This window comes from Pleurodeles waltl, chromosome 5 (genome assembly GCF_031143425.1).
Source record: "Pleurodeles waltl isolate 20211129_DDA chromosome 5, aPleWal1.hap1.20221129, whole genome shotgun sequence".
Lineage (NCBI taxonomy): Eukaryota > Metazoa > Chordata > Amphibia > Caudata > Salamandridae > Pleurodeles > Pleurodeles waltl.
Window position 1 is genome coordinate 1,428,330,589 of NC_090444.1, and position 15,491 is coordinate 1,428,346,079.

Here is a 15,491-nt window from a genome sequence, read left to right on the forward strand (position 1 = left end):
AACTACTTGACAGTGCCTCTTCTATTTCTCTCCTGTTTGTAGAGACAACACCTCAGATTCACAATACCTTCCAATACACTTGGTGGACCCATCTTGTCTGAATTTAGGAATTATCCCACCTAATTCTCTTCCCTATTTATCCAGTTCTTAGCAACACTCGTTTGAATCAGTTGCTGTGGATGTCCCATCTGATCTCGATTACTTCCTCCTCTTGTATTATCTTTTATTGGTAGTACAGACTGCCAGTTCTGAGATAAATGTAGAGTCCCGGACATACACTTTAGTGCTGTGAGACTACATACAATTTGTGGGTACCTCACATCCTGACATTAGGTGTGAGACTGTCGCCCACACCATCTGCTCTGCCTCATTTTTTTTTAGGTTGAAAGTCCATTGGAGTTTGAGGTAAGCAATATGTTTTTGTTCAACTAGCATAAGGTTACTTACCTTAATGTTTCATAAACTGATTGCCATAGGTTTTAAAATGTTTAGAAACGTAATCAAAGTTTTGTTGTTGCTTTTCCTCCAAGAAAGATTGGGTAGATTAAGGTATGGGTGACGGCCTTAACACATTGCTGAAGGGCATTAATTTACTGCTGGACAAGGATGTAATGTGACACTTGAATGTGGCATGCCGGGAGGCAATAACAAAAAGACCACAGTGAATAAATAGTGCTATGTAAAAAAGAGTGAATACATTCATTGATAAAATAAAAGGGTATGGCCTCTCTTGATGTGTCTGTAAAACTGACATTTGTTGTTGTTGAATTTTTGTCCTGAATTTTGACCCTGCGTCCTGAATTTTTGTGCTCAATTATTTACAGTCCTGTCCAGAATATGCCTCAATGCCAGCTGGTCACCCTAGAGGAGAGTGTATTGTTAGGAGCAGTTAAAACACATTTTTCAAACTAATCAGCATTTATAAGACCTTCACAAAGGGGAGGGGGCTGGAGGGAGGGAGAGATAAGATCTTCACAACAGATGGGGGGGGGGGGGGGGGGGGAGAGGGAGATGGGAGAGAAGGGGGGGAAGAGAGAGTGATATTATTTCTTGTCAGTGTGGGCCTGTAATAAATCTTACAGATACTTCATCATACCCAACTATTTACTACAGAATATATTTTTGATGGGATGTAACACCCCCAAACACCCCTCTAAGCAACACCTCTGGGTGAAGCAACCAATCAGGGACATGTGAAACTGGTCAGGCAACTAAAGTAATCGAGTGGCATGTGCCTGTTTGTGTGAGTGTGCGAATGCATGTACTTGTGCACAAGTATGATTTATGTTGGCCCTGATACAATGATGGTAAATCTTGTTATGTCGTCTGCATTTGTGGTGTGATGGCACCCATCAAGGATGGTCACTTTCAGTTCTGTCAATTGATTATTCAACTCATCAAGCTTTCAATGATGCATTGTATAATGTTGTTGATTGAATGACTATTAAGACAAAACCTAACAAAGTGCAGTCGTGGATTATTATTGAATTTAACATTTGTCTATGGTCAAGGATAATATAAATATACACAGCATTTTCATTGATCTCTTTAATTATATTGTATTTTTGCCCCTCTCACCACGTAGGATAAGAAATGCTTCCATATCACTAACTCATAGGTTAAGGAAATTTTGTCGAGTAATAACGTTTATTATATGGTCACATATTTGTAATATGTGTACATTTGAGTGATCATTACTAATGATCTTGGTTATCAATGATACTTATATTTATATGTTGCGCTTATAACATGTTCACGTCTCACACTATTGTCTCATTACTTCTTATTTCGGTATTTCTCACTCGATATTTCAATGCAAAACTTTGGGATGTGAGGCCACGAGGTCAGATTTTTTTTTACCCACTTGAACAGTGTATGAGGGGGGCATGATAGACTACATGATAGCATCACCCCAGAACTCGGGACATTAGAAAAACAATAACTAATCTCTGTCCAGCTACCCCTTCCCTCCTTGAAAGCTATGAGGGATTATGTACACTTCTAACAGATTAGCAAAGACTATAATGTAGTCACTTTTAGGTACATTATTTTTGTTGGCATTCCCTATATTCACCAGTGCTAATGCTTTTGTTGTTATTACTAACATTGCCTTCCATTCTCTATGCTGTTGTTAGTGTGTATTATTATACTATATCATCGTATTTATTGACTTCTCACTACACAAATGTGGAGACTCCACATAAATAACCCTGCAAGATGTTCTAAAAGGGATTGAGCGGTCTTGATACTGACCCATTCCCGATGATCTGGCGGCAGGGAGGGTCAGTACAGCCTTTCTCCGTTTTCCCCTCAGAGGGACACACGGCCTATTTACATGGACCCAATGGAGATCTCACCAGGAGGAGTAGGTCATTTAATTTGGCTTGCAACATCATAAATCCATGCACCATTTCAAAATAAGGTGCACATATAAGTCTGGCGGTAGACCTGCAAAAGCAAGATATATGTACAGGATTCCAGAATCTATGCAGCATGAAACCAATTGAAATGAAAATTCAAATGGAGGCGCTTGTATGTACATTCATTTAGATGTGCTTATTCGGCTATGTAGATGTATTGAATATGTTCCAATTTCGTTGTGAAATCACCTGCCTCAAAGTGAAAGGAAACTATTTACATTATCTGGTTTCAGACTTGGCACGCCAGGTTTCTTATTGGGAGGAGGGGGTGGTTGGTGAGGAAGTGGTTAAAGAAGGGAGGGTATCTTTCATGATGGTAGGGATTTTTGCACTCTCCTACAGAAAAATAAGCTGAATAGCAGTAGACAAAAACCGTGATGGATCTAGAACCTTATTCAGAATAGGGCCTTTTGTAGTCTGATATATATCTGTTCAATATATATTTAATTATTTGCGTTAAAAAAAGATGTTGGGAAAACTTTGAAGGGTTACGTTTAGGTTAATCTTCATAGCTGAAAAGGTGTGTGATTTGCTTATAACTTTAGTGCCATCTGACGAATTTGCAAAAAATGTGTCTGACTCTTACCATGCTAAGTTTATTCTTGATATGTTATGTTCTGTCCAGATTCATCGAAGTGTGCACAGTTAAAGTAAAATGTGCTGTTAATTTTCTAATAATCTGTTTGCCACATTTGCATGAAATTAGGCAGGCCAGTCCAAAGGCTGGCCCCGGTTACAAGTAATGTTTTGGTACTCGTGGCACAGTTAGAAGATGACACTGCCAATAAGCACTGGCTGAACTGGGCAGAACTCTTATCATCACCACACTATAGCTGGTTAAACATACACTGTGCAGTGTCAGTGTACCGTTGAGTAATGTCATCAATCTGGCTCAAAGGGACAGCTGGGAACATGTTTTGAACGACAGCAAACACATGACATCATTATTTCAGTATAGCGCACAAAGGTTTAAGGATTTAAGGACACGGCAAACAGACCCAGCTTTTGCCTTTGATCGGAGTGTTGGTGTCGGAGTTGTTTTCCAAACGTGAAAAATCCAGAGATTTGTGTGACCCAAATGTTAAACACATACTAGACACCATGGTAGAGCTGTGCATTTTACACACTATGTTTACATTTAGCATAAAGCGTGTATAACATTCGACAAGCTTACAGATTCTCAACATCCTAACACGTAAGGACAGGGTTAGAGAAGCTTTGCAATGGAGCAAACATGACGGATCCTTATACCACCATTTTACGGTTTGTGAGCTAGTAAATAGGACAAGGTTTACCATACTCTAAGTCAGAAAATGGAGTATGAAGCCCATGCTTATCATACACAAACCTCCTTTTATGAAGCATTTTAAGTGTGTAATTGAGATTATGATAAATAAATCATGGTTCATAGATAGCTTTTTTTAAAGAATAGAGAAAATGATTTAACCATAGACGTCATTTAGGGGTCGCCAGGGGTCGCAGCCGCAACCTCTAGCTTGTCCCATGCGACCCATGGCATTTCCTTTGCGACCTCTGGACTCGGAGGTGGCCAACTCAGTGCCAGGAAGATAGGGGGCACCTCGTTCTTATGGACATCGGTTTGGACTTCAATCACCTTGTTCTTTGTCATTTCGTTTATTACGCTAATGGTGAATAACAGTATATAATTTACTATTAGTGTAATAAAAAATGAAGTACAACTAGCTAGAATGTGACCCTCTCTGGCAGCTAAGTAAAACATGCTTTTAAATGTATTTTGTGTGCATTTGTGCAGAAGACTGTGCTTATGTGAGAGAAAGTGTGTGTATGTGTGATTGTGCGTTTATGTGTCAGCATCTGTCTGGGAGTGAAAGCATAGGTCAAATAGCATGTAGTGTCACTTCTGCTACAACTGGCCTTTTGGTGAATTGACGTTCATGGATTGAACATTATTTTTCTGCCCATATAGAAAGTATTTCCTACATCAATAGGTTTGATTTTTGTGTACTGCATTATCACATTAACATAGATGGTTCTCCATGCACATTTGCAGACGGAGCAACATCCCTACAGACACCAATGCACTAAGATGCCAATACACTTAGAGACACACATATAGAGCCTTAAAAGCACTTATAATGTCTGAACCCCTTCGATTATTTGGTTACTCTTGTGTTGTGTCCTTGGTTGCATGAGGACAACAGACACAGAGCCAGGTAAGTGTACTACAGCTATTCTTTACTATCAATACTCTATTATTCCCATTTGCTCCTCTACTATGGGGGGAGCTATCTTCTCCTATGCTGTCCCATTGCTAACCCTTCCTGGAATGCCCTGCTCCTCACTACAATTCATGCCCAGGAACTGGTGTCCAGTGTCCTGGCTGTGGACCGCTGACGAATCTCTGTCTGCAGAGGTCCTAGTTTCCTTACGCCATTACATCTACCCACTCCTCAGAAAAAACAACTAATTTCTGACGTGACATCTTCCCTTTTCTTCACGAGGGATGACACAACATCCCTCCCGCACTTGAAATGGATGACCTTTGGTGTCTTTTCATATACCTGGTCTTGACAGCTTGGTGACCGTTGAGTCATTCGCTCAAATCCTGCTGGGGATGGTGTGAAGTACATGTTTTCATTAGACTCAAACTGACCTAGTAAGTTGAGGCCTGTAGGTTGTTGGTTCAAGTCATTTGCTCTTCCATCCAATGTGATACTTAACACTGCTAAATGTGCTTTGATTTGTCAGGCTAATGCATTTTTACCTACTGGTCTAATGACTGCTGTTGATGTTGTCAGTGTTTGCTTCCTGCTCCATCTTTTTTGAACTTCCTCGCATTCCTCTAATGTGACATTGACTAGTGTGTCTCATCTGTCATCCCTTTGTTGTTTCCTTCTTTGGTGTACTTGTGGGTTGATTTCCTTGGGGTGCCTGTCTACTGTCACTGTTTGAAACTTCCTCAGAGGTGTCTGTGAGACAGGAAGCTTTATTTGATCTACAACTTCTCTGAGTTTCTGTGCTTGAACTGGCCTGGCAAATGGATAGCCAAGACACTGCCTTGCTTTCCTCGTACAGAGTTTGAGTTCTCCCATTCTTGTCGTCATCTGTTACATTGAGGAGGGCTGCTTTGTCTTTGGACTCCTTGCCTGTTACCGTCCACTTGAGGGTTTCTTTTAATGAGAGTGTTTTTTTGAGGAACTAACATTATGTGGCTAATGACAGGCAACTTTCAATGATTCTCAGTCAAATGGCATCCTTGGTTGTGAATATTTTGCAAGCACAGTGTCCTTCCAGGATTTCTATTTTAGCATGCTACCAAGGCTCCTTGTATGCTTAATTACAATGTGGTTTTATCAGCCCACTTTGTTTTAGGGGTTCACGTGTGCACATAGCCTTGAGCCCTACACTGTTTATCATCTATCTCACACCACTAGTCCAGCTGACAGAAGTTTTGGTGACAAAAGTGGTCTCATGTACTGATGTTCTCATGTGGTAAGGGAGGAGACTGCAGACAGATCCATCAAATCCTGCCCAACAGCTATATTCTACTGGATGGCTACTCATCAACTAAAATAAAATGTAACACAGGCAAAACCAAAATCCTGTTCTTTGGTCAAAACTCCCTGGAAAAATGGCAGACTTTCTGGCCTGAGTCTTGCCGCCCTCAGGTTGGGACTGTTGTCACATTTGACAACAGTATATCCTTCCAACTACAAGTTAATTTTGTGGTAGACACATGCTTTGGTCTGCTGCACATTCTAAAAAGATTTTTACATTTCCTTTCATTCTCTGCAAGGAAGTCGGTCATCCAAGCAATTATAACTTTGAGGTTGGACTATGAAAATGTCCTATATCTGGGACTCCCCAACTACCTGATCAATACATTTCAGGTGGTCCAGAGCACAGCAGCCTGCATTCTTCTCAGCCTACCTCCCAGAACGCAAGTATACCCCCACCTATGGGCCCTTCTCTGGCTTCCAATAAGGAAGAGGAATTTGTTTAAAGCATTGGTCCTAGTCCACAAAGAACATCTTCATATAGGTGCAGGATACCTCAGGGCAAGAATCAGCTATTACATCCCCACCAGAAACCTGCGATTAGCCAACAGCACTCAGGCTGGGATTCCCAAGATTTGTTGGGCAAGAGCTAGGGGATGAGTCTTTTCCAATTTGTGGCCGTCCGTGGTCGTCTCCCCCTCAAGATACACTCAGAGGAACAATATCTCGCTGATCAAAAAACAGTACAGCTCCTCCCTGTCATATGCCAGGATTCCCTAGCCTGTCCACACGTAAGCCCACTTTTGTTAACTGTGTTGAATACATAGACCCCAACAGGAGAGCTATTCACAGTCATGTGATGCAGGACACTGGTAGAAGGCACAAATGGTTGGGACAAGAAAATGCCAGCTTTCTAAAAGTGGAATTTTCAGAATTGTGGCTTAAAATTTGACTTTGTCTTTAAAATAAGTTGAAATTCTTTTGAGTATAACAACACATGTCTATCTGCCCCTATCCAAAGTTATCTCTTATTAACTGTAGTAAGATCACCTAGCATTAGCCAATGGAAGAGATAGACCCTACAACAATGAAACATTACTTTAGGAGTTTTTCACTGCCATGACATGTAAAACTTAAGTACACATGTCCTACATTTTGAATACAGTGCACCTTGCCCGATGAGCCTCTAGGGTCTACCGAAGGAGTGACATATGTATTTAAAAGTAAGGATTAGGCCTGACAAAAGGTATATTTTGTCAAGCTGAAATGGCAGTTAAACACTACACCACAGGCTGCATTGGCAGGCTTGAGACATGTTTTAGAAGGCTACTTTAGAAGGTGGCACAATAATTGCTACAGACCCACTATTAGCAATCTAATTTACATGCCCTGGGTAATGTAGTACCATCTACTAGAGATTTAGATGTAAATTAACTGTGTTAATTAGGTGTAAGGGACTTTTACCTCATTTGAAGAAGAGAGCACGAACACTTTAGGACTGGTTAGCAGTGGTAGAGAGCCCAGAGTCCTAATGCCAACAAAAGCAGGTCCATCAACAAAAGGCTAAACTCTGGGAGTGACCCATTGCTTATTAATTTGCTCTTTAAAAAAATATATATTGTCAGTCAAAAGTGTTTTTTTCTGCAGCCAGTTATGTCTTTTGTTTTAGTACTGCTGAGGCTTTGAGCCTCTTTTAGCATTCTGTCGCTGTATGAATTCTGTTTGGAAAGGTTTCACATCATTGGAGATTAATAAGAAAAATACTTTGCATAGGCTTTGTTTTATCCATTTCCCTGGTTGTTTTCCAATATTGATATGCATCAAGTTATTTAGAAGAGTTTCACGACGTAGAGTATTTTCCCTATGCTTTCCCTATTTGAGCATTTGTTTTTCACACACCCTTTGCAGTACACCACTATGACTATCAAGATTCTTTCTTCCCTTCCTTTCTCTTTTTTTTGCTTTGTTTTATTTTCATTTTTCTTTCTTTCTATCCTTAATTACTCTGTTTGTTTGGACCCATTCTGAAACAGCCACTAGACTTGAAGCTTGCCCCTCATTCTTTTTCTTTCATATTTTCATCCTACTTTGAAGAGCAATCATACAGGTGACTGCTCTTAATATGGTTGTCCTGTTGGCCACTACATGGTATAAGTACAGCTATGTTTAGCTGCCTGGTCCCAAAATTGCTGACAGCCATTGTTCCATAAGGTGATTGCACCTGATTTAAAGCAGCGACCCATGTAGCAAGAGTAACACAAAGAGGTGGAAACACAAACAACAAAAATACAGACGTTTAAAATGCTAAATAACACAAATGTACACAGATAACAGCAAGCAGGCACACACAGAGGGACTGTGGGACAAATCGGGAAATCGGCAGACAAGTCAATGCAGGATAAATTAATGGAGTTTTCCTGCCCACTTTATAGTTACCATCTATGATGTCAAAATCAAACTTGAGTTACAGGAGGCACTGGTATAACGTATACTATCTCTAGCCTCTCCGTAGACAAATACGTTTTACTGTGTGATATAATACTTCAGTCTCACTAAAGGCTACATGTTCTCTCCAAATAAACTGTTTTAAAAACATAATAAGTGAGAAAAGATTACCCTAAAGGCCCTTGAGCTCTCTGAGGAAAGTGGGTTTATGACATGGCCATTAGTAGTTCTCATTGAATGATTTCAGATACATAAGTAATGGAGCAAATATCCAGAAACTACGCACTTTCCACTATTCGCCAATTCCTTAACAGTTCCCCAGCTAGCATCCTTTGCAAAGTTTCGTAATGCTCCCTAATGATAACTCTGTAATTATCAACAATTAATGTGACACTAAAAATGTGATTTGTAAACACTTGACATTTAGCATGATTTCTTTGTTTGACACCCGAGGTTACTCTTTCCCCATTCAACAGAACTTAATTACGTAAACTCATAAAGATGGAGCCCTGAGCTGACCTTGCCCGGTTGTGTAGATGATGGATATAGGTGGAGACCTGAAGTTAGCGCTTAGGTGTCATACTGGCTCACACTGCCTACAAGTGTTAACTTTCCAAGTGTTTATCGTGCCTCTTAGCCCAATAAAACATCACCTTTTCACGTTTCTAGTAATATATATATATACACACTGACTAATTTTCCTATTCCTTTGTAATAGTTACTTATTGAAATAGTCGTAATAGCGGTGTGTCCTAGCTTCAGCCCTACTAGTTCGTTATGTTTTAAGTAATCTTTCTTCAGCTTTGAATCAGAAGGGAACCATTACCACAGAGTTAGCCAACACTGTTGCCATTCCTCTTGTGTATCCCAATGGTGCAGCCTTGGTCGATTTGTCCACGTTTCGTCCTTAAGTAGAATCAAATGTGCTGTGTAAAGACATACAGTGAACAGCCAAATTCCAGTTAATTCTGGTAAGATCAATGTTAGAGCTTTTGGGGACTGCGCATGTTTAAAATATCTGAAATGGCCTTACAACGGGGCTTTTGTGGACATAGCAGGCAGTATTCAGATATTTGATATTTGGGCCATTAGTTTAAAAAGGCTCAAAAGAAACGTGGAGAAAACATAGTAAGGCATCTGGTAAATGAGCAATGATGGCTCTAAGGGCCAGATGTAGGAAGGCATTAGCGCCTCGCAAACGGCGAAAAACACCATTTGCGAGGCGCAAATGCCCTCACGCGATGCAGAAACACATATTGCGAGTCGGTACCGCAAAATGTGTTTCAGACTCGCAAATAGGAAGGGGTCGCAAATCAACTCGCAGTTACCATCCACTTGAAGTGGATGGTAACTCATTCGCAAAGGGGAAGGGGTCCCCATGTGACCCCTTCCCCTTTGCGAATAACCACAATAATATTTTTTCAGAGCAGGCAAAAAAAAAAAAACTAAAAGGTTTTGGTATTTTTTCTATTTGCAGCTCGTTTTCCTTTAAGGAAAACGGGCTGCAAAGAGAAAAAAAACTGCTTTATTGAAAAGCAGTCACGGACATGGTGGTCAGCTATTATTTCGCTGGTTACCGATGAAATGATTAAGAAGTGTTGGTAGTGGAGGTGTTTCTCACTGTTAATAAAATCCCAAGATATCTGAAATCTCTAGGTAGCCACGCTGGGGGGTAGTGCCAGGCCCAAACCCTTTCTCCCTTCCACAGTGGGATTGCACTGGACTTATGGCAGTTGATTCTGCGCTCTGAAAAGGAGCCAAACACCTCCAGAATTTCCAGCACCCGGGGGACAGAGTGGTTCAGGTCCGCTAAGTACAGCAGTATGTCGTCTGTGTATAGGGATACATGATCTTCCCAATCTGGCCCCCACCACACACCACATATTGTTATATCAATTCACAGCCAGCAGGCCAGGGGTGAATAGTAAGAGAGCCCCTGCCTAGGTTCAACTCTGCATTTACTCTGACCGTGGCCACAGGATCTTTATACAGTAACCCCACGCAGGGCATGAACTCCTTGCCTATCCCCATTCTACGGTGTACCACCAGCAGGTAAGGCTACGCCAATGAATCAAAAGCGTTTTCGGTGTCTAGGGCAAGCAAGCTAACTGGCTCAGCAATCTGGCCACAGTAGGCCAGTGAAATGGCCAGCCTACAAAGATTATGCCTTGTTGCCTTATAGTACATGAAGCCTGATTGGTCTGAGGCCCCCAATGTGTTGACTACTTGCAGCAGGTGGCTAGCTAGTACCTTTACCAAGATTTTAGTTTACAGATTGAAGGGTGATATTGAACGGTAGGAGTTTCAGTCCTCCCTTGACATCGCCTGCATATGTATCATGAATAACGTCACTCATCTGAGGTCTCCGTGCAGGATGCCCTCCCTCCTTGCCCTGATGAATAGTGTCTTTAGCAGGCCAACTATTCGGGATTTTGTGGATTTGAAAAATTCTGGGGAAAACCCTAGGGATTTACAGCTTTTTATCTGCCCTAATGTGTTGGCGATTTCCCATTCAGACAAATCCGTATCTAAGGATCTGCTCATTTTCTCCTGCAGACTGGGTGCCGGTATGTGGTTATATGAAATTAGCTAGGCTATGTGCATGTATCTCTCCCCTTGCTCGGTAAAGGTTGGCCTGGTGGGTCGCAAAGGCTTACGTGATAGCCACTCAGGTTTCTGCCCTTCTCCAAGATCCTGGTCAATGGCAGCAATTCATCTTTGACCTTTCTGGCTAGCCACAAAAGCAGTTTGCCCACCTTGTTTCTAATGCTGTAGGGTTTGCCCTGTTTCACCGTATACATCTCCCTTGCCTATTGGCGTACCAAATTTCTCAAGTCACCCCTCCCCCTCTCTATTTTGCTCTCTGGTCTTGGGGTGGGATTAGTCACTCATTATGCCTCCCAGTATGTCAACTGTGTTTCAAGCTCTGGGGCACCTTTGTCCTTTTCCTTCCATTTGCTTGAGACATGAGCAATGAGTTGTCTCCACAGGAAAAATCTTGTAAGTCTCCTATATGTGGATCTCGGAGTACACTGTCCCCATGTTTTCTCTAAAGTAGAGGTCTGTAGACTTGCTGGCACAGGTGTTTTAATAAAAATTATTAATGAGTGTTTATGTATTTTGAATAATAAGTTTGTGTAGAAAATAAGATAACGTAGAAAAATAATGCACACATTTGAAAATGTGATTAAGAAGAATGGCCACCAATGTTTACGAAATTTACTAATCAATTATTTAATATTATGAAATGTTGAGTATATGTTAGATTAATGTAGTAATATGTCACATTAAGGGGTATGCAATAAGTTTTAGCTTTATTAATAGTAGGTCATAACTTAGCGAGTGTCTTGGCCTACTTGCCAGGCCTCATGTAAGAGCTGTATTTCTTAACGTTTAATAAAATAGCTGATCAAGAAAGTTAAACTGTGAATTTCTATTGTATTGTTTAAATGTGCTCATAACGGAAGCTTCTTGTATGAACCGACTGCTAGGAGATGATGTTCTTGCTAATGCAACATTTTATGTGTAGTGTGTGTGACTGACTTTCCCAGGACAAGAACAATAAAGATACTGACTAGAGTAGAAGCTGCAACAATATTGTTACCTGACAAGCCGGATGATGAGGACATTGCAAGACAAACCAGTCAACGACATGTGAACGGAGTAATATTAGAATTCATAGATTTGGGATTTTAGTTTTATTGGACAGAGTGTGATCATACTATTCACTGACCAATAGGGATTTGGGGGGTAGTTTAGGTAACTTTGACTTATCGCCACTGCACAGTTAGAAGACAGTCATTCTGAGCCATTCTGAGACCTTTGCCATTTACTTCCTGACCAAGAGGTCATTACTTTCTTATTGCTTCTTGACAAGAGACATGCTTAACTTTAATTTCGAAGACTTTGCCTTTCCTGAATTCTGATGCTAAATCCTGATATCTTGCTGATCGACTGATGTCCTGAGGACAAAGACTGATTCTGCTTTGCAGATCCACCCTGAGGATAGGTATATCCAAATTGTGATTATTATGCATATTTGCTTTTTCTTTCTAGGTACAAACTGTGTTGTTTTGATACAGCCATAGTTAGATGTTTTTCCAAATTTGTGTTACTAAATTGTTTTGCATGAAGCCCAACATGCTGATGCTAATCTGATGTTAGTTAAGGATCCTCAATAATGAATTATGATAACAGGGACTAATACTTGATGAATTTCTCTGCTAAACTTCATGTACGTTATCACATTGACGCAGCTGACTTTGCTATTGATTTGCACCATAACTTTAGAATGTGTTTTTGTTCAAGCTTTGATTAGATTACGTTTCTTCCGCCGCTTTGGACAGCCAGTGTTGTTTCTGTATGTGTTTCATTTGATATTGAGATTAATCTACATGACCTTAGCATTGTTAATATAGGGAAATAAATATTCTAAACTTTTACTAAAAGGTGTGGTTATTCATGACTGAAAGGTCATGGTGCGTGACAATTACTGACTCCATTGATTATTGATTTATTGATTACTAATGATTATTGATTATTGTGTATTGATTATTGATTATGTACTGGCTCTATGGTGAGAACATCTTAATTGCGAGTCAAAAGGTTCATCGACCTATTCGCGTTCCCTTGTAAGTTTACTTATTAAGGTCAGATGCGCTAACAGACTCAGCTATCGGCTTCGTATTGTTCCAAACGATCAGGTCAAAGAGATCTAGCTTCCACTCCCCTCTTGTACTCTGGATGTACGCATGAAGGCATGCTGTCAGGGTCGAATGGTCTGAGATCCCACGTGGAAGGATGGTGGTGCACTCAAACCTGCTCAGTTGATGATGTGGTATCAGGTAGTAGTCAAGCCAAGACATTGAGCGCATCTTATTGACGTTGTACGTGTATTATCACATCCCCAGGTGTTCCCCCTGCCACAGGTCTGCCAGCATCATAGTTTCCAGGAAGGTCATCAGGTGTGAATCTGTTCTAGGCCTCTTCTCAGACATTGTCATCGTAACTAGGTCAAAACTATGGGTTTCTTAGGTCGTTTTGTGTGTGTAAATGGGGTGAGAAATTCCTTGGAAATATTTATGAATAAGCATGAATAGTGTTTGCAAAATTGCACAAATTCTGATTCTGCGACGGTATGTTGCATTTATGAACAAAAATGCATATTTTAAACCATAACTGTCACCTAGGTGCACAAAGCATTTGTAAATCCGGCCGTTAATGCAGGATGTATTATTTTTACATGTGTAAACCATGTGCCATTAAAACGTTGTTAATTAATATAAAATGACCTAACAAAATTAAGAATAAAGCAAAAACCAATATGTCACTCATTCTCTAGTCATTACTAAGACTGGCCCTAGAATTCAGATTTTATTTTGGTTTCGTTGTGGTTGTTTCTTTTACCAGCATATCAGGTTTAGATGCGTACAGATAAATCCAATAATACATGTAGATGGATTTTTAAAGTTAGGAAGTGAATTCGATCATTGGAGAGGTAAGTGTTCATATTGAAAATTAAAATACAAGTGCCAAGCACGTTTATTATTTGATATCTTATAAAGATTAAACTGTAGAAATATTCGGCATTTCAAATACATTTTTTCTCTGTATTTAATAATGAAACATTTAAATACGGTTTTTAAAAATCATACTTTTCTGGGAGGGCAGTACAATTATTTTTCTTAATGATCTTAGCATTTTGGTTTCAAATGCTATATTTTTTACCTCCAATGATTGGTTAGTGCTAATTTGGAATCTGAATCGGTATTTCTAACCATAGGTATTGGCATAAGACGTGGATTTAATAATATATGCAGTCTATTTTGTTGCTACCTTTGGTTTTCCATTATTGTATAAAAATTGCAAGCAAATGTTGATTGCTCACTCTTGTTTGCCCATAAACTGTGTCTTCTAAACAAATGAATTCTAGGTTTAGGTACACATCTTAACTAACCATTAAAACATAGTTAATATACTATATATAAAACAACTCGCCCTCACTTATTTTATAACTACACAAGACAAATTAACTCAGTTTCAATTTTGGTTGTAAAGTGTGGGGCATGGTAAATGTTTTAATATGTCTTAAGCAGATGCCAATACACTTTCACTTACAATGCACTTTGAAGAAAATCAAACTTCAGATGAAAATACGGCTTGCACACGAGACTAAGCATTTTATTTTAGATTTTTTTTACCGGTGCTAGCCTTTAATTTGCCCAGTGATTAACGCGTAATGCGAATGTCTTGAAGTAATTTCGCAAGTCTCGCCTACCTCACATACCCCTAGTCCATTCTTGTAACTGTGTTTACATTCTTCACTATAAACAAAATGTGGTAATGCCACTGGGTGCTGGTCCGAGCCGCATGAAGTCCAATGTCCTTGCCTTTGATTTCTTTATTATTGTAAAAAATACTTCAGCTGAGAATGACCTTTACTTACTGTCCTCTAAATATATTAGTCACTGAGAAACCACTGCAGAAAAGGTCGTTTAACTAAGACAGCACCGATCTGCACCAAGACAGTCCAAGGTGTCAACCGTGTTTTGATTTGTTTGTGGCTGGGAATGGCACAGTCTTCCTTTGCGGAATAACAAAAGCATACATGTGGTTCATATTTCGATTTCAAATTTATAACAATTCTTCCAAGGAAGGAAGACTGATATGAGACACGTTGTAAAGACTCGTACGCACTCTACAGTAATGCATACAGTTTAAACGGCCCATTGTAGACCGAGACTGTTAGCCCACTCCACTCACACACAGTGAATGCAAAACAAAGAGTTATGTAAGGTGCCAATGTATACCATGTAGATTACATCGCGAGGCCAGCCAGTACTCATCTGTGTGCATTATTTTACTGTTTCCCGTTCTAGCGGTTATTGTCATACAGTGCATGTTATCAACCGATTTTACTCATTTTATGTCTTATAAAATTGTAATTAAAAAATACTCACAGCATCTAGCAATTTACTTCATCAAGTTAAAGCTGTAATGATGCTGGAGGTGTGACATTAACTGCGCATAAAGCCATCACAGATTCAAAAGTAGATGAATACAGTAGACAATGTATATGTGCGTGCACCTCAAACATCTAACATAAGCGACCTTAGACTCAAGTTAATCTGGACAGAACAGCAGATCC